At 42.2% G+C, this 22,819-nt stretch overlaps 1 protein-coding gene across 1 annotated transcript in view; it reads left to right on the top strand.

Annotated features, from left to right (window-relative positions):
* Positions 1–520: 520 nt before the first annotated feature.
* flrt2 (fibronectin leucine rich transmembrane protein 2) overlaps positions 521–22,819 on the top strand; it is a 44,745-nt gene continuing 22,446 nt past the window's right edge. The window contains exon 1 of the mRNA XM_053445190.1: positions 521–1,085. The gene's annotated coding sequence lies outside the window, so the exon portion shown is untranslated. The remainder of the gene's footprint in view (positions 1,086–22,819) is intronic.

Consider the following 22,819-nt stretch of genomic DNA (forward strand, 5'->3'; position numbering starts at 1 on the left):
ATTTAAAGCCTATTCTTCTAAACTACGTTTTATGTTATTTTTTCCATTTTATAGCTGTTTTATCAAGATTGTAAAGCAGCTGGTAACAATCCATTTTCAACATATATTATGCAAATAAAATTATTATTATTCCTGTGGTTATGGTCCCTCTATTTATTTTGTATTTTGACTGCATAATTCAAATTCATAGCAGTGTCAGGGCTGCTAAAATGTGAAAACAGCAACTCCACCAAACATAAAGAAAAAGTATTTGTTTCCCAGAGGGAAACACCCCTCTCTCTAAGTGAGCAATAAATCTGGTACTTAAGAGAAGGTTGTCCATGTGAGTGTGTGTATTTGAGCGTGTAAATGTACTCAGTGTCCTCAAGTCCACAGCCTCTAGAGCTGTCAGATGTTGTCTGGCCCCGCAACATCCGTAGCCCATGACCCCTGTAACTCCTGTTTTGTTCTCGGCACTCCAGGACCCTCAGATATCCCTCTACTGGAACTCCCCCAGATGACAGACACCGCTCTCCTCTCCATTCCTCCACACTACCCCAGTAGCCTTTGACCTCCCCGGCACCTCTGCCTCTCCGCTCGGCCGGCCTCGCATTCCAGTAAAGGAGCTGAAACCTGAGCCCCCGGTGAGCTCATCGCCGGGGCCGTGGAATCAAGAGTTAAATGATACCAAAAAACCGAGAGGGGAGAGAATACGCAGACAGAAGGGGGAGAGGCAGCCGTTGGTGCGGGACAGGTCTGGAACTGGTTCTATGTGTGCGCTTGCCGGGACTCCTCGGGGGTAAAGTTACACCAGAGAGAGCAAGGAGGAAGAGGAAGGAGAAACTGCTGGCGTCTTTGAATTATCTCTGCTTTTGTCTGTGTCTCCGCGGCCTGGCTGAGTGGTGCCTGCAGTTTCCTCTTGACACACTCCAGCGAGCCCGCCGACCTCCACCCGCGCTTTCAAGTTAACGAGCCCCGATGGTCTCGTCCTCGTGTCTGAGAGCCGGGCTGGGATGTGAGCGCCGCGCTGCGAGGTCGCGCTTTGCAGTCTCCCTGAGTCTCTTTTCTCCTCCGACCCTGCCATGACCACCAACTGTCCAAAGATGGTAAGTGTCCCTCTTTAAACCGTGCGTGTGTGTGTGTGTAGTCTGGTGAATCTATGGCTATTCGGTCTGTGTGCGTTACCAGTGAAAGTAGAGAAAGACAACTCTTTACCCTGACACATCTCAGCATCATTGTAATTCATGTCTCATATTGTGATGAGCACCATTAAGATGCTTAATCACTGCAAACATAATTAAACCAATCAGCGTCTCTCTCAAGCTGAGTTCGGAGGATGACTGCACTAAGTCGGAGAAAGGAGCTTTTTACCCAAGAGCATCTCCAGCTGAAAGTAAAGAGGAACTTTTGAAAGTTTTAAGAGAGCCATTAGATAAACCTTTCATTCATGCATTATTCATGGCTGCCGTGCTTCTTTCTAGTTCACTGCCTGTTGTTCGCCGTGTCTCTCCTTGACCTCATGCTCTTGTCTTGTCAACCTCTGGGGTGACAAATCCCTCTGAAGCAAACTTTTAAGCAGGGTTGATGATTTTAATGGGTGCCCTACAGGAGACACTAAATAAAAGGTTGAGTACACACAGACCCCAGTTTTTTTTCGAATAACCGCTCACTGCTGGTTTATTTAAAAAAATTCAGAGCAGGATATAGGAGCCAGTTTTCCTCTCTGAAATCTGCAACCTGCTCTTCCTTCCCCCAGCAGAAAGTAGTTCAAAATAATTGTGAGCGTTTACAGCAATAACTTCTGCGGAGACGTCTGAGGTGAAACACTAACAATTATCTCCTTCGCAATGGGCTCATTATTTAAATGGGTGTGAAGTGCTCCAGTGCTCCTCACAGGTAAACACAATATAAATATTAAAAGAAAATGACATCTCTACGATGAATAACATTTTATTATCGTTATGCTGAGGAAAGCTTCCCCGAATGCTCTCCATTTAAAAACAGGTTTAACGGAACACACTGCCAGCACACTAAATACTAACTACACCATGACTGCCAATGGATGTGATTAATGAGGAAACATTACAGAGAATAACAGAACATAACTCACCGACATCACCATATAACCTCCAACATTAAATTATCCAAATAAATGCAGTTATTTACTTTATTCAATAAGTATCATTTGCGTTGGTGTAGTTGTGGTTAATGTTTTGATTCCCTTGGTGAAATGTCAGATTTATTTTCCGAAATGAGCCGTTATAGTTTACAAAATAGCTTTCAAACAAATAATTTAACGCACAGAGCTTGATCAGATCAACGGTCACCACCCAACATATACCCTACCTATATTTATTTCAATTGATTTAACAGAAAATCTTATTTTTTTTTAATTCTTATTAGCTATCATGTCATGCCCATGGCAACACGTTGCTTTAAGGTTCTACACAGACTCTGTTTGGTTGTTTTAACAGTGGAGTCATCCTGTTGTGGCCGAGAGCTCAATTAATGATAAAATTATACATTTTAAAAATCACATGGTCGAATCGTTTTATTCATAGAAGGACAGCAGTGCAAAAATTCCCCGCCATGATTCAAAGGGCTGTACTCGAAGTGTAAGTAAAAGCATTATCTTAAAATATTGAAAATGTAAAGTTCTCATTATGAAGGTGGAATGGCCAGTATAATTTCTACATCCCATTGTTAAGTAACAATTACCGATAAGTACTGAGTAATACGTTTTATTGTTGTAGCTAATTGAGGTGACGCTATTGTAATTATTTCAAGCAGAACACCTCCCAGCAGATTTTCTGACGAATACAAACAAGACCTCATCGTGACTCATGTGAAACTGTCACACACGATTTTATTTTTGACATTCACAATTTTCAGCTTTAACGGTCCAAATAAATAATAGGTTACTGAAGGGAATCATTTTCAGATTCATTGACAAGGAAATATTTTTTTAGTTGTGGCACTGATATTGAAGATCATCTCATATTTTGCTTGGAGAATCTTCTTCCATTCACCAACAAGTCACCATAGGTGTAGAATAGATGTCGTAGAGTCGAGTTGCAGGAGCCAGTCGGAGGTGACCCTGTACGAAATCTTTCGGACCCACTACAACTTTCACGCGACGTGATTCATTCATCGGTTCTGAAAATGTGTCACTAATGTGTCAGCGCAGGTGACAGCTCAACGTGCAGCTTCTGGAGCATAGGTGCTGAAAGTAAACTCCTTTACCTATAATTGCTTTGGGCGACAGGCATGTAGTAAAAAAAGGGTTCGTATAGAGGGACATGAATGAATGTATTTGACAGCTGGAATGTGTTTTTGTACAGTGCAGGGGGAGGAGAGAGAGGCAAGGCTCTGTTTCAAACTCCATTTTAAACCGTTTAGTGTAGCAAGAATTAAATTATATGACATTATTTTGGCAGTCAGAATAACTCACTATATATATATATATATGAATTAGGGTATCTGAAGAATAAAAAAACTGAGGTTGAGGATTTTAATGATCAACCTGTTCTCTTAAATTACTCTCTTCTTTGGGCTCACTGACAGCCCAATAGAATTGATCAGCGCCCTGGCAGGATATTGAATCAACCCTCAACCAGCCTGGTCTTATCGTACTACAGAGTCAGCTGACCGCAGTAGCTAACTTAAGGCATGAATCAGACGTTGTCTGGCGCTGGACATGGCCGGGGGGCACAGCTCAGATATGCGGCGAGGGAGCATGAGGGGAGCGTTAAGAAAGAGAGCGCGAGGAGAGCATTGAGAGAGAAAGAGATCCGAAGGGGGAGAAAGAAAGAGAGAGGGAGAGCGGACCACAGGCTGGTTCTCTGGCCAACTGGGAGATGTAGGACAAGGAGAAGCTTGTTCTTGCACTGTCGCACCTTTCTCCGGGCATGTAGCGGGAGGACATGGCCTCTCGTGGGTGAAAGAAAAATAGATTCAAATACCAGAGGATAATGTGATTACAGGCAAATCGGAGAATGGAGGTTAATTGGAGTTAAGTGTCCATCTAAAAAAGAGCCTATATATACACAACTGCAAGTCAACCTATATTCTGCCAGCAGGCCGTGAATTCCTTCTGCTGCCCTTAAAATAAACACATAAGTCAATAGTTTAGAAAGAATGTTGTAAATGTATATTTTCTAAAGATAATACCTGGACATTTGAGGACCAATCATTCGATTATAGTCAATGGCTTAGACATATGGAATAGAATAACATGAGGACCAGTGTAAAAAAACATTAAGCTGCTGTAGTGACCTCACTCCAAGTGTCTCACGTTTCTGGAGGTCGAACCGAGCGACGCAGCGCAGTCCGGGATAAATCCCTCCTATAGCTGTTTGCATCAAACACTCATAATCTCCCGCCTGTGTCAGACGAGCCTCCAAATGGGTCCAAATACTTCACCTCGACAGTTCAACCTTGACCTGGAAAACTCAGACTAAAGCTTCAACACAAATAAAAAGACTTTCTCTCAGACTTCAGTTCCCAGGCTGCTTGTTCTGGCGAGTACACTGACATTCACGCCGTAACGGTAAATACGAATGAATCAGTGAGCATTTACTGGTTCCTTTGATTGTTCTTTACGGAGAGGCATAAAAGGCCAATCACAGCCATGATTACTGTTGTAACAATGTTCGGAAAAAAAGCCGCAATTCAAACTACTTAGGGATGAGGAAACAACCGTAAACAGTCAGAGCAGCCATTTAAATCTGGCTCTCGTGCCCTCGTGGAACAGACAGGGCCACGCTATGAATAACAGATTGCATTATCACAGTGGCAGGTGATTGGGAAGGTTTAAAGTAAAGTATGCTTTTCAATTTGAGCGATGTGAAACATGACTGGAACATGCTACTGATGAGTCAAATACAAATCTATTTGTATTTCGTATTGTGCCGTGAGTGCTCCCTACATTGATGTTCCCCTAAGGCTTATTGATGCATTATGTGTTTGTGTGTGTGGTGTGTGTGGTGGGTGTGTGTAAGTGTGTGCCTGTTTGTGTGTGGGGGTGTGTGTGTGCTCAAGGGATTACTCATATTGTGGGAACCTAAATCTATTTACACAGTCTAATTGTGGAGATTTGTCTTTGTTAATGGCACAAAAAGAAAGTCCCTGTGACATGAATTATTACATTTCTAAGGTGAAGACATATTTGAAGGTTAGGCTTATTTAAGATTAGGTTTAAACTAAGCTTAGGGTTGGAGTCAGACAAGTAGTAATTATGGTGGAGGTTTCAAATGTTACTCGGCAAATCAATGTACGTTTGTGTAATGTCCTCTGAAGACATGGCGACATGACTGTGTGTGTTTATGGGTTTGCAACAAAAATAGTATTTCATACTGTAAACTACTTTAGAGACAATTAAAAAAAAATGTAATATCCTTCATAGGCAGTACATTCAAAAACTCTATTACCGACTGCATTATGTCATCAAGTTGTATGCACAACAGTCCAGGCGAGCCAGTCAAGCAGACAACTGATTTCCTATTGGTTGCCCATAAAACATGATCAAGATCTAATAAACTTTTGAAAACTTCTCTGCAATTTTTAATGTCATTGGCCTGAATGGATCAAATTCATGAGTCATTTTTGGAATGTTAAGCTTTACAATGCTGTTTGGGTCATAGTGGGTATCATGATGCAATACCTGTTGTGGCCACCACATCAAAACCACCTAGGCTAACTGGCCTCCACTTTCTGACTGGAGCTACTTAGCTTAGCTTTCTTACTTTCACTGCTTGAGTCACGGAACAGCACAAACTCAAAAAACTTGCAAATTATAAAGGGACCTATCATATGTCTTAAATCATGTTGTAGGCTATGCGGAGCCATGACATGCTCCAGTCAGGCGTGTACCACAGATGACAGCACGTCTCCTTGTGATACAGACGCTCAAATGTCAGTCAACAGCTGCCATGGAAAACACCCACCCATCTCAGGCTTGAAGTTGTTGCTGCAAATGTCACAAGACGATTTATCGCTCTTTCAAACGAATGTAAACATTCACTATAGCTGCACCGCCGTGACAGTTTATATGCGTTTCCATAAAAAGTGGGAGGAATTTCAAAGTTCTTCGTGTGGCTTTGAACCCGATTTTTAAAAATAGCTTCTGTATTATAATTTGAAATCACATAATTATTTCGTATTCCGCTTCATGAGAAAATGTAAACAGCTCCGTGCCATTTTGTGGAGCACAAGGGCTGAGGAGACTGACGCACAAGTTTTACGGCCTGTGCGCGGGGCCGGGCCTGTTTGCTTTGGAGCCGTCTGAAAGCAGCCGAAAAGGCATCTGCGAATGCCAGAGAGAGCGGCTGCCAGCGGGCGTACAGCACACAACACACAGAGCCCCGCTCCTGGAGTCTCTGCCTCAACCACACTGAACTTTTCACAGGCCTCACGCTGGTGATGCAGTTTGGACTCAACCAACCCCCCCCCCCATCCCGCAATCACCTCTGCCCTCGTCCTCCCTTCCTTATCGTAGATTTTACGTTCACAGCTCGTAAAAAAACTGAATTTGTGGCAGACGGTTGATCTGCAGGACAGGGGATGGTTGTTGGGTTTACAAGCGGCGCTGCATTTGGTGTTCAGACTCTGAAAAGACATCGTGAAGCTAACGTCTTCTCTCGGTTTTTGGTAACGACATTGCTCGACTGGCACTGACCTGTTAACAGCAGGATTCATATTAGATGAAGAACGGAGACCTGGCCGCTCACACTTGGACACCACAGCAGTGCAGGCAGCCTCACACACCTGGAAGGTTCATATACTGTACGATTTCAATGTACTTCCACTTTACTTCAGCTTCTTTTCTACTCCACTACATTCCAGAGGGACATATTGTCCTTCCCACTGCTACTACTTAAATTTGATAGGCGCAGTTGCTTTTCAGATTAAGATCCTAACCATTGGGGATGTGACAAAAACAGCAATGTCCATATGGAGCTCTTTGTTGTGTTCCAGGTCTCAGTCTGTTGTTAGCACTGACACCAGAGATGGTTTTACAATTTCTGTAGCAGAAACATTTTAATATCTTGTCCATACACTAAGAATGACTCTATAATTATTATGTGTATGCAGCTGAATTTCCCATATATATGAATTAATATTTTTACATCTGTGACCGTTTAAAAGTAAAAGTAAATATAAGTAAAAACTACAACAAAGATAAAATAATAACTCCTTCTCACTTTCCATGAGATGAATTAATTAAATAGCTATGCTTTGGTTGAGTTACCTTAATTAGGTATTTCACAAAGCAAGTAACAAGTTATATTAATAATAACATAATAATAAACTTTAATTATGTCGCACTTTTTAAAAACAGAGTTTACAAAGTGCTTTGACAATAAAAGCAATACAAGCCAATTACGACTTGAATAAGAAAAAGCTGTAAAATGACGATATAAAGAAGTGAACAGGTAAAAAAAAAAGATAAACAATAAAAGCACAGTGTCACATGAAAGCCAGTCTATAAAAGTGGTTTTTAAGAAGGGATTTATAAGAAGTCACTGACTCTGCCAGCCTTATCTCCTCAGGTAGGCGACTTTGGAACTATATAAGTAATGACTAGTTAATTTATTTACACTTCACCTTTGGAATGGAGAGATGCCACAAACAGTTTTAATCCTGTTTTTGTGAACAAGCAGTAAATCAGAGTTCGTAGAAACCTGAAGTCGATCAAAAATGTGGGCAGGAGCATTTAGAACCTAAAAGGTCATCACATGGACTTCTAATTGGATTCTGAAATTGATTATTCCTACTCACAACCATATAAACTCAACTCAGAGGTTCTTACCAGACCCATACACTACATCATTCCACCAAGTTTAGTGGAATACATTCCAGGATTTTTTATGGTGATACTGGTCAATTGTAATGCAGTATTGTGTCGGTGGTATAGCCCAGTGATGGTGTATATAACATTGAATTAACCTCTGTAAGGCAAACACTGTGTTGAACTACATCATCGTATACATAAACACATACAAGCTTTAAATAAACCAAGTAACTGTTATTCATAATAATACTTATTTTTCTGCAGAACCACTCCTTTTGCATCCAACACTTAAAGTACCTCTACCTGATGATAGGTATTTCACTTCAGGGCTTTAAATTCCATCTTTATACTGCTGCACTGGTTCTATAGGATCAGAGTATCTCTTACACCGCTGCGTGTCAGTCACTGCCAGATGTGATGTCACCATCATGTGTTCTGTGTTACGCTCTGCGAGTGACGCACAGGACAGTTTGCAATCTGATTTTAGTGGCTAGGGCCGAAGTCATTTAAAATTTAATTTGAGTCAGATTTCAAACCACCTTCACTATGACTTCTACATGTTCGCTGCCATCCACACATGATAAAAGCAATCTGATTCCAATCTGGATACGCCAAGAATCTGATGCAGGCTGCCAGTCTGAACCCGAGGGCCCGTCTCCTTCCAAATTCTCCATTCTCCTGTTTTTTTAAAAGGATAAAAAAAAAAACATTTCTACCTTCTGCAAAGCTTCTTTCACTTTTTCTCTCACCAGACGTTGTGACATCATCCCTCAGTTAAGCTTCTGCAATACCCAAACTCACGACTTAGAGACGGCTCACGGGCCTCGTCAACACAACACACCGGCTCCTCTTCCAAACTAAACATCACTCAGACATCATGCAACTCCCCGGCCCTCCTGCCATTGCTCACCTTAAAGTTTGCCTTTATTAAACCTTCATACCCGCAGTCAAATCCACAGAATAATTTAATGAAATGAAATATTCCACTCACACGGGAACGGAATTTAATCATTTTGTTCATATGTGCTGCTTTAACGCTCGCTGGCACATGACTCACTCTGAGTGAAACTGTTGTGAACGTGTCTTTCCAGGCTGACACTTCGCTGGCCGTCCTGCTTTCAGTCAGAGAGGCTCAGTTGACGTCCAGGCTTTGACAGCACTCACTGGAGAGTGTGAACCTGTGTGTGTATGTGTGTGTGGGTGTGTTTGTGTGTGTGTGTTGACTTCTCTTTGGATGTGTGTTTTTTTGTTAGTATACAATCTTTTCACCTGTCTTCGCGAATATTTTGTTTCCCCTTCCCCTATGCATTGCCTTCTCCTTTGTTGTTTTATTGTACGGCTGTGATGACTTTCAATACTGGCTCCTCTGCACCATTATTTTCCTATTTGCATGTCACTTGCTGAGTTAGCTCGTGTTGTCAGCCGCCCACTGAGTGATGCATCCCCCTCCATCTCAAAAGCTGCACAGTAATTGCAACGTAATTGTTTGTCCACTAATGCAGCCATGCAAAACCCCTATTTTCATAATATGTCCGTTGAAACCTTGTCGAAAGGAAACACCGTCTACAGCAAAAATATAGACATCTGGGATCTGTGGCAAAATATTGTCACAATCCCCCCCCCCCCCAACCCCCAATTATTCCAATAATCTGGACGGTATTGGAACAGGGAGGAATAATGTCTCCCAGGTGGCGTACAGTTTTCACTTTGTTGTAAGAAAAATAAGCTTTCTTGACTGAACACAGCCTCCGGCGAACCATCCAGCTCAGCCACATTCCACTTTCACATGACCTTCTCACAGACCTGGCCCCGAGCGAGAGCCGCACCGTCCGTCCCTGACCACACCTCCATTTGACTGGCCTAGATAATAATTCAAGGCCTGCTTATCTTGTCCTCTTCTTCTGCCTCCTCCTCCTCCTCCTTGTCCTCCTCCTCCTCCTCCTCCTCATTGTTTACAAGTTTGACTCAACTCCAGAGATGCACCCTGCTTGTTAATCCCACTGATGTATATTTACAGGTTTGTTTTACAAGGACAGATACAGCCCCCTCTCCAACACTCCAAGCCTTAGAAATTTATCAAAGTGCTGAGGTCGAGTGGGGCAGTGTAGGGTCTGTCTGTAGCAGGTTTGTAGACACAGATGTTCTGTTCCGTCAGTGCTAATGTTGGGAATCAATCAACAACTGCTGGATTCCTCTCCTGGCATTGATTAAACCCCTACAACCCACCTCTGTTGCTCAAAACTACACATTAAGAAGGTGTTTTTTTTGCCATGAACAAATACATCCTTGGGATCTAATGCTACACCATTGCTTTAGCTAATATTTGAGCATGTATAAATATGCAGATCCACCCCGCCTCTCTCTCCAACCAGCCCTCGGCTGCTCGCCTGCAGCGCTGCTCATCAGACACACACCTCTGCTTGTTTGCTGTTTTCTAGCTGCCGCACACTTCTGGTGCTAATACACGAGTGATTCAGAAGAAGAGTGAATTGAGCAGATTGTAGCGACACCTATAAGTTGATTTATGAGAATAGTTATGTACTATATGTTTTCGCTCTCTACATTTTTTTTTTGCATTCAGTGTGGCATCCCCCCATCCTCTGGACAAATCTTCAAAACTCACCTGGTTCAAAATCCTACAATTCATTTACCTCACTCTGTAAAGTGGTCTTGGAACCTTGAAGGGACATTATTTGAATTCAATTCATCAAAATATAGTAACAGTAATAGATTACATCAGCATTTGGTGTGACAATCATCACCGATAATAGTGGTTTAACTAATGTTACATAAAACTTGGTCCTGATCATCTGCTCTGACTCAGCCAACTAAACTTGTAAAATACCGGTTCTCAGCTACATCTGGTTTCTGCTCCGATAGTCTTCTAATAAATTATGCCTGACCTGCAAGTTGCCAGGATCGGTTCCGTAGGAAAGTAACGTATGAAACCATGGATGTCTGAATCTGGTATTTCAATACTGTCACTGGTTCACTGCTGCTTCGTAAATGGACTGCATTTACAACTGTTTTTAGTCTTAACAGCCATTTAAAGTGCTCTACACTGCAAGGCACGTTCACTCATTCGCAAACACATTCAAACAGTGCTTCACACATATTCTAAGCTTTTCTCTCACATATCATCCTGATGTCAACTCTAGCCACTGATAGCGCTTTTCTGCCATTTTGCATTTTCTGCAGTTTACAATTTAGAGTTTTCAGTATCTCACCCAAGGACACTTAGGTGATTTGAAGATGTCAACGTAATCTGTGGGAACTTGACATATTATGATGGAAATGGTTAAAAAAAACAAGATTTAATTTAATTTAATAGGTTACCTGTTAATGTAAATGATCATTATCCACAAACCTATGATGGAGACCGAATGCACGAGCAACAGTCCTTCAATTCTAGACTTCCTGAACTCAGTTCCTCTTTAGCTGTGAAGCTATGGTTCTAAAACAGGAAATAAAATTGGCTTTTGCAAATGAGTGTGTGTGTATGTGTGTGTGTATGTGTGTGTGTATGAAAGAGTCAGGGAGACAGACCCACGCATCACTTTAAAATCCCCAATAACCTTGGGGAGAGACAGGGCATCTGTTTGAGAATCCCACATCAAACGAGACGGCGTGTCAGCGGAGGGTTATGCATATATTTCACTTGTTCTCCGCATCCAGCAGGAACGGGCGGCCGTACAGGGGGAACTGATGAGTGGAGGGAGATAGCCCACTGTTTTGATCAAGACCAGAGTGTGGACAGAGAAAACCAAACGGAGGAGAAACCTGAGCAAATACGTAGATACGGCGTCAAAACAGCTATTACGGAAAAAGCAAATCAATTATGTTATCTGGGTTCAAGTCTCTGTTCTGGTTCCGCGGCGGTTACGGGGAGAGATGTTGTTTGCCTGCGAGGGCATCTGGAGGAGATTAGGGTCCAACCTGACACTGCAGCCCCGCTGAAACATGACTCAGGGATGAATGGAGGCTTTTAGACCAGTGTCTGTCTTCCCACACATTGTTCTGCTATTCTTTATTTTTCCTTCACCCTATAAAACACGCATGGCGTTATCTGATAGCCACATGCTCAGTGAGCAAACAAGGCCCTGCCGATCTCCTTCTCTGCTGCCTCTTTTTTCCTAAACAAGCGCTTTCCACATAAGGTGTATTTTACAAACACAAGATTTCCTTTGAAGGAACAAGATGTAACTGATGTAATTTTATATTTCAAATCAGATGTTTGTGCAGACGACACATTATTGGGTCGACAATGTAATTTGTAAGGTCCCAGAATACAGTTTCTCTTGTAAAAGCATCGAACCAGACTATAAGAGGGAACATGAGGGAATGTAACATAATAACACAAGTTTAGACACAGCCAAGACCAAATTACCTGCAGAGAGTCCATATTCAGAGGCCTTGTTTTGATACAGTCTACATCGCTGTGGGTTCAACTCCCTTTAGATTTGGCCTGCGTTTCCACTTGTGGCTCGGATGGGGCCCTCCGACGGCCTTTATCCAGTTACGTCTGGGCCCCGGGCGCTCTGGGGAGCTCACATTTGCTCTTGTGTTATGGGGGCAGAGGGCGACTAATGCATGTCACTGATGCCACCTGCAGTCAGAGAAAACAGAGCTGACTGCCACTCAGCTGGACACTAATGCAGCAGAAAGAGGAGCAAGCTTAGAGCATTAGGAGGACTCTGTTACTACATCAACTGACCCAGGTCAGTTAGCTACGGATACATATGTCTGAGTGTGTGTGAGTTTGTGTGTGTGTCTGTGTGTGGGTGTCTGTGTGTGTGGGTGTGTGTATCTGCACATATGTTTAAAACATCAAAGTAATGCAAAATGTTAATCATAACATTATAAGGTGAAGACATTAGATCACAGTTTAGGTTTAAGATAGGTTTAGGTTTAGTTGAGGTGTTGGGTTAGGTTACCGTTAAGGTAAGGTTTAGGGTTGGCTTTAAGTTAAGGTTAGTATAAGGTTTGAGGTTAGCCAAGTAGTAACTATGGATAAGGTTAGAATTATTCTCCAGGAAATACATTCAAGTGTGTGTGTGTGTGTGTGTGTGTGTGTGTGTGTGTGTGTGTGTGTGTGTGTGTGTGTGTGTGTGTGTGTGTGTGTGTGTCAAAAACTGTAATGATTGCTTGTGTGCTCTATACTGCAGTTAGACCTGTGTATTTCTCTCTGAAACCTCTGTTGTTGCCTCTATAATTGCCAGACTAGATTCTGCCACTGTTGTCAATTGTGTATGTATTTTTCATTGTGTGAAAATAATAAAGGGCAGCAACTTGACACGTTAACATAAAGGCATATCTGCTATCTTTCTTTTTCGTGCTGAGCCTGACAAATATTTTCCGTGGCCACTGTGTGTGTGTGTGTGTGTGTGTGTGTGCGTGTGTGAGAAAAATCCAGCAATTGTACATTGTTTCCGTTTCCTCAGCTACTCAAAGGGAAGACTATGTGGTGCTGTTGGGGAGCGTGTGACTGTCCCTGCATGGGTTTCAATTTCAAAGCCCTCAGCACCTCGGCGACGCAATTGCTTCCTACTGCAATTTATTACAGGCAAATTGAGAGATTCCGTGGCTTGATTCCGTTTGTGTTGGCTCCGAATGTGCAGGTCGGTTACTGACACCCCTTCTCTCCATCTCCTGTGCATGGCCGGAGCTGTGACTCGACCCCCATCTGGGTTTGTGAGAGCAAAAGTTGTTGTAACCAAGGCCCCGGGAAAGAGGAAAGAGAGAGAAAATAGGAATGGCTGCGTTTTCAAAGCAAAGCAGGCGGATGGCAGCGGTCCATTAGTTGACCCCCAGGCGAGCTCTCTCGAGGCATATAGGCTTACCCGCGTCAAAGCAGAGGAATATGCGCCGGGCGGCATCAAAGCGGAGCACCGGGGCAGCTGATAGCTCGTGGGGACATTGTGCTGTGGGACAGAGAAACTGTCCGCCATCATTACCGCGGATCCCTCACATCGTCTATTTATAATCAATTTTCCATTCTGAAGCATGTTACATATCGGTCTCCCATATGGTGTTGGATAAAGTAAAGGAGACGGGGATGTGGAGAGGAGAGGAGAGGGGAAACTGGGAGCTGGTGGAGTAATGCAAACGCAGGAGGGAAATGATACAACAGGGACTGTTCACATAAATGGACCAAGACGTGTAAAAGTGGCAGTGGTTTAGAGAGGACATTTCTTTGAAACCAGAGCGCAGATGAGGAATAAAAAACACTCAATTCCTACTGGGTCACACTTCAGAATGGTGCCTCCTTAAATGAACTAGTAAACTGGGCAAAGCCGCATCATTATACGGGACAAAATGCGCTCATTTACAATATATGCAGCCAGTCTGTGAGTCTGCATCCATCCTGCTCGTTTTTATTATCAGGGGACATTTTAAACTCTGATTATTCTGAGTATCATTTTACAATTTTTTTTTTTGTGAGCTCTGGAAACGCGCTCATGAGTGGAATTTGTTTTGCTTTGTTAAATGTCAAAGGAGCCAAACTGTCGACGGAAGAATGCTGCGAAGACATGCACGCATTTGTTTGTCCAGATGAAAAACAGAGATGTGTGAGAGCGTGTGTGTGTGTGTTTGTGTGTTTGTGTGGGTGTTGACTCCCCTCCTGAAGATGAACTGCAGCATCTTTGATGGGGGTGATGAACCCACGTCGCAGTGACATTGCGAGTGTGTGCCCGTGTGTGCCTGCGCTGTTATGATTTGTCTCCGACACGCTGACGCGCTGGAGGAAATGGAGTTTAGCTGGTGCCCGTGACTGTGACAGGGAAATGTGACCAAACACGGAGACAATGGAGGTCAAGCGCTCCTTGTTTTCCCTGCATCCTAATACCCAACTCCCATTCAGGGACACGTGGGTGACTTTCCTGGCCTTGTGGAGCAATTTTACCCCTACCCCCCCCCCCCCCCTTCTGCGACGACAGTATGAGCCTGGAAGTGTGACCGGTTTCAGATTGAATGCAGGTTAAAGGGAAATTAATTTGGGGATTGACCCTTTATTTGGTCATTTCTATTAATAAATCCCCATATTTTTCTGCTGCTTCAAGTCCACTGACACCATGAGACATTTAGTCCAAAGTGGGATTACCATGCCCTCAGAGGCTTGTAGCTCTTAATAAACGTTGAAGTAATAATACGTGACATTTGCTGTAAACATTTCTGCTCTGTTTTGCATATCATTTGCATACCTCATTTTCCTGCTTCACTGATGTAAACATAGGAAGAGAGGAAGGTCTCACTCGAGTGATTCAAATTACTTCTACTACCTATTAGATAAATTACAGAAACACATACGGCTGTCCCTAAATAATAATACAATTACATGGTTTCACAATAATTACTTAATATTTGTAGCTAAAAACATACTCAAATCAATTGTTTAAGTTAGGTTTCAAGACAAAAAAAGACTATGCTCGTTCAAATTTGAGGATTTGAAACTTTTCTTTGTCTAAAGAACTGAATGTTTTATCAAAAAACAGAACAATGAATTAATGAAGACTCATTGATAGTTCTTTTCCAATTTGCTTACATAGAATCATAAGTAATAGCCCTATACCTTCATTATTTAGAAATGTGAATACAAATATCTGAACATGATATATAAGATCAAATATAAAAGAATATTCTATAATCTGTTCTGTCAGTGGCCACTTCTCCCAGGCAGCCGGAGTTGTGTCATAGATTATCATGGAGGGTGACGAGCAACACGTTCCAACAAACTGCTCCAAACCAAATGTTTGTCGACACCTCCGTTTTTTGAAGAGTGACGGACAATTTGACAAGACGCAGGCAATTTGCTAAATATGTCCTACTTGCTGCTGTAACGTGTTGAAACAGGCTGGAGTTGTTGAGTTCGCCCGCATGCTGAGTGTAACAGGAGAACAGGAAAAGAGCGGCTGATTTCAAGAAAAGTCCAGGCCGGGAGTTTTATTTTTTTTTTTTTGTACTAAAGGACTTGTAGAAATGTCTCTTGTGAAAGTGTCCCTTTTTTTTTCAAGAGAAGATTAGATTTTTTGGGGGTTAATTCATGATTTTTTTGTTTCCCTAAGAAATCAAACAATCTGTACCTTCTTTAATTGCATACCGTTGAATTCATTGGCATCGCTTAGTATCACATTGAATTGCATCGTGTTGAATCGATTCAAGTTGGACTGCACCTCATCGTTACACTGGTGAATCGTGTTAGGTCCAAATATATATAGTATAGTTGCATCTGTATGGTATCATTGGAAATATGATCAATTCAAAGTGTACTGCTAAGAAGTCAGGGATGGAAAATGACAAATTAATAATTCGCACATATAGTATGTAAAGTATTCAGTAAAAATAGGACATAATGATACAAAACTCCATATTATACTCATTTGATTGATTGACAGGTGATCTCAGGGGTATTGGGATGTGAAAACAGCAGCTTATCTTCAAAGATGGTTCTAAAATAAACATACAGAGACAGATATAACCTTATTATTAGGAATATTATATCAAAATCTATCAAACATCTGACTGACAGGCATTGCCAATACAACACCATAGCTCCAACTTTGACAGCTGTCACATCTGGGCGGTTTTGAGACCAAATTTAAAACAAAGAGAACTTGGAAGATAGGTTGAATCCCTGCACATTTCTGCTCTGTTAACCCAACTGGCAATCTAAAGAACAGACAGGTCTGTAATAAGGGAAGTTGCACAGAATGAAAAGAGAAAGAAATAACACACAAACTTTCAATAAGCCTGAAAATAATTGAAATGAGTAACCCTAAAAGAGGCTCCAATTCACGACCAATGCCAATGCAGCGTTGCCTCAGGTGCAAAATGCCAAAAGAGAAAATTTCGAGAGAATAATGAATAATGTATGTAAGTCTAGTAAAACTGGATTAGCAGAAGTTAATCACTGAACCTGGCAGAATCACAGCTTCCACCTTGATTCACCTTTCTGAGAAATATTAGAAAGCTCTGAGGTTACTTAATAACGCAGGACAGCTTCACGACTAATTACTCAATTAAAGGGGATCATTAATATTTTTGACACGGCACTCATTATTCAGGGCTCACATTTGCATTAACATCGTAAAACCTGACAAACTGACAAAGGACGTTTTCCTTTGAATCTCTCCCGCAGGACTATAATAGGTTTTGGTTCAGAATGTTCAAAAGGTATCGTGGAAGGCAGCGATAAGTAAACCTAATAAACGTGATCAAGCTTTCAAATGTTTTGCCCCGACACAATGTTTGACTCTTCAGAGATTTGAGTGTAAAGGCAGGGGGGGGGGAATCAAGTCACCATGGACTCCATCTGCTAACACTCGCCACGGCTATGCTTCCTGGACTTAGAGGCCCCGATCGCTCTGCCTATACTCTAGAATTATGGGACTGGTTGGTGAGTAGTTGTGTCGAGTTGAAAGGTCCTTGGCAAGAGGCCTTGGGCACCACTGGAAGACTATCAGAGTGCAGAGTCATTAGAAATCCCTCATTCTCACTCCGCTGTGTAAACGGCCCGGCGGCCTCCATCTGAACGCGTCCCGAGGAAGGATCACCTCTTGTCGGGCTGAAATTGGATCGTGCACAGAGAAGGGGAGCAGTGGGAGCTAAGAGGGGCCAAAAAAAATAAGTCATGTGTTCCTATTTATTGACTGGGCTGCAGAGATCACTAAACTGTTTCAGGGGAGAATAAAGTTTAGGGAGGTTTTCCCACAAGCACAACAGACATTAAGGGAGTGAGAAGTTGCCTTCATAGAAGCCTTGAATGACTATGGAGAAAATAACTCGATTGGAATTGTAATTAAACCAATAGAAGGTTGACAATTGAGTTATTTTTTTGGTTTGCTTAACTCACATAGTACCCACATGAAATACATTCAGCTCAGTATCAGAACTGAAGCTGATGCACGCTGAACTTCAGTTGCTCTGTTCTTTATAATAGTTTTTTTTAGAATTACAATCAATTACAATGCTACATATCTCTACACAGATATTAAACTTGTTGAATTAGAGTATCTGAGTTTAATTCCATGTCTTTCCTTGAACCGAATCTTCCTTTAAGTAATTATAAATATTAATATCTCATCATCCTGAAAGCAGTTTGAGGTGACTAGAGGAAATCAGAAAAGTCTCATTCACTGAAGGAAATAAAGGTAATAACTGATTCACTTTAGTACCTTTAGCCTAACAATTAGAACTGAGAAATGTCCGTGATAGCACCTCTGCTGAATAATTCACTTCATTTTTTTTTTATATATATACATTTTTAGCCGTGTTGGTCAAAGTGTTGTAATAAAATAAAATGTACATATCAATCATTGCAAAAGCTTTTGTGTTACTAAATTTACTTTTGTTGATTTAAATACTCCAACAGTTTAGCAAGCAGCTTATCTATAGCCTGGAGTTGTATTACCTGACCATCGAAAGCTAACGTTAGCTTAGCTCCTGTGAATATAGTTCTTATAGCTAGCATTAGCTTAGGTCAAGCGGCAGAGGTGCCGACGGGTAACGTTAGCTTAGCTCCAGTGACAGACATGGTTACAGCTAATCAATCATTGAACTGTAATGTTTTACAGAATTTTCAAATTGTGTAGCCTCAGATACAATTTCTTATTGTATAGTCATATAATATATGTTGTGATTCAGCATTGATACGAATCAATTTGAATTGAATCAATGTCCCATGAAAATAATAGTATGTAAGTTTAATACTTATACTGACTAGAAAATAACAATTTAAGCTATGCAAATGCCCAACATTAATTTTGTCAGAAAATGTGTTACATGCAGAAAGGATGTCGCACACAGTAAATTAGATTTGTTGTCATTGTAATATCGTACAAGTTTTATTGTAATAACAATGAAAAACATTCAGTTTCCCTACATGTTGCTCAAAGAAGAGCGGCCTTGCCAGAAGTGTAGGACGGCACTTCTGTATTTAATTCAATTCAATCCGGCTTTATTCATATAGCCACAAATCACAACATACATTATCCCAGGGCATTTTACAGAGTAAGGTCGAGACCCTACAATATTGTTTAGTACCACTAAGGGATAAGAGGGATGTGGGTATGACAAATATCATCTTTTGTCTAAAGCACAAATTACATTTAAGTTGTAAAACAGAAACACAGCACTGTTTTTACCACAGGAAAAAAAAACACTGGTCTACAAGCTCCCAGAAACCAGGCTCCTGCTCCAAAACTGACATTTTTGCAATGATTGTCTAATTCAATCCATCACTTTAGCCTCACTCTTGTATTTTGTCCTACTTACTTTTACTTTATCGCAATTACTGTGCTTGTAATCGTATCAAACTCTTTTCCATCCCCGCATCATTTTACTGCAAGTACTGTGACTGTGTAAGTGCTCAGTAATGGAAGAAGTGAAAATAGTCTGCAGTTAAACATGATAATGAGCGGTGTGATTGGGTCACATCTGGAAAAAAAAACTTGTGTTATTCAGTAATGATAGAGTGTGATAGTCGAGGCAGCCGTGAGCTTCACGTTCTGCGAGCTGCTTTTAATGGATTTCTGAAAACAACGGGATCTTGTGACTTGTGGGACGTAAGGCAGAAAGCTGCAGCTGCACAGAGGCAGCAGAAGATTGTGGGGAAACACACGGCAGAGCTTTTGCACAGTTCCAGCAAGAATAGCGTGTGTTAGGTGTGGGGGGTATTAATGCATTGCCAACACACAGACCTCTACCCTTTGTTTGGTTAGGCGACACAGAGTGTGAGTAATGCGGCACTTGGCCTTGGTACTGCATTAGAATGGAAGCTGTACTTTACGGACGCCTCGTATGTTCGTGTGGATTTGAGCTGTGTGTGTTCAGCGGCTCAGGCTAGAAAAATCAAGGCTTTTTGCTGGTCGACTTGCAGTGGAGGCATGAGAGGTGTGTGTGTGTGTGTGTGGGGGGGGGGGGGGGGCTACAGAGAGAACAGGAGAGACAAGTGCCTAATGCTGTCTGTAATTAAATTCTGTCAAAAAGCCTTTTCATTTAGGTGGGCCACGTTGAGAGATTAGCAGAGGGGTGGATGGCTGGGCACTGCTTTGTGCTTCACCCCACAGTCTGCAGGAGCGGCCGCCAAGGAGGTGACGGTGCCTTCCTCGCTTCCTGCTTTTACTACCATTACTCCTATCTGCCATTATGAACTGTGATCTCAGATTTCCTGTGTTCTCATCCTCCTTTTCCTTTCCCCTGCCTGTGACTCTCTCGTCCACCTCGCACACAAATATAGCTGTTGCAACCGATTTACCGCACACCCCCATAAAACATCCCCATAGCGAGACATGTTAGAATCTTTCATCTAATCCACGGGAGATTTTTTTTAGCCTGACCTCGGCCTTTAAGGCAGTGCCTCCTCCCAGGCTTAAGTAAGTACCACCCTAAAATGTCAAGCCAGCTGAGCAGTGCAGCCTTAAAGCTGCACCACACATTTTAGCCTCTTACAGCTCGTTGTTTTGGCTTTGAAAAACCACAGCTTATGCTGTTTGGGTTCAAGTCTCGCTGCTCTTCTCAGCCTGGTTCCCAGTAGCAGCAGACAGCTGTTTCCAGTGAGAAGTCTGTGATAAACCCAACATGCTCAACCTGCCCGGCACCAAATTGCATACAGATACAGCTACAGTTGCTAGCTGCTGAGCGTGATGGAGCATTTAACAGCTAAACAAACAGATATTTCACTCAGGAGTTGTTGGAAAGCAGATATTGAATATTGGGTGATGAATATTGGACTTACATTCACCAGGTGGTCAGAAACCTGACTCTAAATGAATGCTTGTGGAGGCTGAATGTGTAAATAGGCACCTGTTTGCTGTCATCAACTTTATAGAGTGATAATAAGTTAGTATCAGGATCACAATGTGATGCACCGCATCCAAAAAAGAAATCAGTTGATACAGGTTAGAAGGAAAATAATAATTTCTTCTTTGCCCTGTTGTAAGAATGTGGACAATGATCAACCCATTAATTTAGAGAACACTCACTCATAAACAGTTATTTACCAATAAACCTGGAGTTTGTTTTCACTGTCATGTCATTAAGTGAAATGATACAAACTCATCAACATAAATGTTCAATGTCAAGCAAATAATTAGGTGGTAATTCAAAATTACAATTCTTAATAGATTCACACCATGTAACATGGTTTTGCCTGCATAACTTGACATTAACTTGGCCACTTTTAATAAAATAAAGCATATTTTTCAGTATCAAGAGAAATACTAGTACCCCTAGTAGTCCTAATCCTGAAAAACACTAAATATACTGAGGGAACAGTATTCCTGCCACCTACCAAGACACCTCTACACTACTAACATAAACACAGACACACACACACAAATCTCATGAATCTCTTTCTTTCCGCACCCTTTCTTTTTCCCCGTCCTGTTTTTCTTGTGTAATTCCTCCTGGTTTCCTCTTTCAAACAATAATAAGTGTGCAGTGTGTGTGTGTGTGTGTGTGGTGTTTGTGTATGTGTGTGTGTGTGTGTCTGTTTGTGTGTGTTGCTGCAATCTCTAAGGGCATTCCTGATGTCAACACTGCCTTTGTACCCTTAGGTTATGAGAGTGTGTGTGTGTCTTTCTGTCCATCTTTGTGTGTGTATTGGTCCCTGAGACATATTGATGTGTATGTCTGTTGGTTATTGAATGTGTTTGCATTTGTGTGCTTGTGTTTGTCTGTTCGTGAATTGTGTGTAGATGTGTGTCTGTCTCTGAGTTTATTGGAATCTTTGATGTTTGCATATCTGTCTCTCTGTCTGAGTCTGTTGATGTGTCTGTGTGTCTGTTAATGTTTTCTGGGTGTGTGCGTGTTAGTGTGTGTGTGTGTACAGGAGGAATAAAGCGGCCCATTGATAAGAACAAGTTCTTCTTGTTAACGTATCAGGAGAGTTGGTCGTGAGCCAGCGCTGAAGTCCCTGGGGCGTATTTCAATACAACCCCCGCTATGACACGGCAGTTACTATTCTGCAGCCCCAGACACACACACACACACACACACACACACACACACACACACACACACACACACACACACACACACACACACACGCGCGCACACACACCGGGGTAGATAGCCCGGGAACGAAACATGTGTTAACACTCTTTCCAAGAGATACATTGAAGAGGACATTGAGCAATGTTTCGTCTTACATCTCTCTAGCGGCCGCCTCCTCTGCAGTCGTCTAAAACGCTTCCATGTGCAGTCTCCGCATTCCTACTACGTTTTCTGAGGCATTTCGAGACTCACCCCGAAGACACCCGATACCCAGGGGAAAGCAGATAGTCATGAGAAATACCTGCTAGCTCTGAACAGTTTTAAATAACAAGAGAGGGAATTTTTGCCATTCCCTCGGACTTCTTTTTATTATTATTGTTGCACATGTGCCAGCTATTGTTGTCCTGCTCTTATGCACCAGGGAGACGGAGCCAAGGTTGTTTTATGACAGTCGTAATCGCCACCCCTGGCGGCTGCATTGGGACATCATCTCCAATCGGCTGTTGCGGGGCGCACCTCGCTGTCAAATAAAAGTGTCTGGATGAAGGTCGGTGGGAGAACAAAGAGGTTCAGTGTGCAGAACAAGCACCTACAAACCTCTCTGTTCCAGCACGTGCATGCTCTCCGTCTGGTCTGTGTGTTTAACCATTGCAGACCACTGTGAACGCTGGGGGTGTGCTCGCCGAACTGGTCTGCTCACTCATTCCTTGACAGCGGGGACTATCACCGTAAATCTAGGCAGGACCACACAATTAATCACAACAGTGCGTCGAACAAGTGGCTCAACTTGACAAATGTGTGTGGGCAGTGCGCGCTGGGAGCCACACCATGGCATTTAGTGTAAGAATCACATACATTAGGCTATTTAATGAAAAACCAAATAGGTCCACATTTGAACATAAGGCCAGTGCACATGTGAATGCTCTGGTGAAGCTCCGTGTCGGAGACATCTGTTTTCTGTAGATAGATCAGGAAATGTGAGGGGATGAACACAACCACAGCGACAGAGAGGGCTTGAGTGTGCTGCATCTGAATTAAGCGTCATCATCCTCCAAC

Source organism: Pleuronectes platessa, chromosome 17 (genome assembly GCF_947347685.1).
Source record: "Pleuronectes platessa chromosome 17, fPlePla1.1, whole genome shotgun sequence".
NCBI classification, from domain to species: Eukaryota; Metazoa; Chordata; class Actinopteri; order Pleuronectiformes; family Pleuronectidae; genus Pleuronectes; species Pleuronectes platessa.